Source organism: Cucurbita pepo, unplaced genomic scaffold (assembly GCF_002806865.2).
Source record: "Cucurbita pepo subsp. pepo cultivar mu-cu-16 unplaced genomic scaffold, ASM280686v2 Cp4.1_scaffold017086, whole genome shotgun sequence".
Taxonomy (NCBI): Eukaryota; Viridiplantae; Streptophyta; class Magnoliopsida; order Cucurbitales; family Cucurbitaceae; genus Cucurbita; species Cucurbita pepo.
Genome location: NW_019662831.1, coordinates 1 through 281, shown reverse-complemented (window position 1 = coordinate 281; position 281 = coordinate 1). Strand labels below are relative to the sequence as shown.

Below are 281 nucleotides of genomic sequence, written 5' to 3'. Positions count from 1 at the left end.
ATGATACTGAAACAAGTGTAAATGGAGGAAGGGGGAACCTTAAGGGCCTTCAAGAATCTTGAAGTGCCACTCTGAGCGATAGTTCCGAGACAGTCAATGAGCTCTTCTTTAGTCATTCCAATACCAGTATCTCTAAAAACATAAAAAATAAAAAAAAAATTGAAATTGTTAAATAACTAAGTTCACTCAGTAATGATAAGTAAAACAGTACAAGACCCATAAAAATTGTCATACGTTATAGTGATAGTACCACTGTCGGCATCAGGTTTGATACGAATTTC

General features: G+C 34.9%; 1 long non-coding RNA gene across 1 annotated transcript; it reads right to left on the bottom strand.

Moving 5' to 3' along the window:
• Positions 1 to 37: 37 nt before the first annotated feature.
• On the bottom strand, positions 38 to 281 carry LOC111787392. The gene is made up of 2 exons (XR_002813971.1): positions 235 to 281; positions 38 to 132 (listed from the first exon to the last, which is right to left on the bottom strand). It is a non-coding gene; the product is annotated as an uncharacterized LOC111787392 (long non-coding RNA).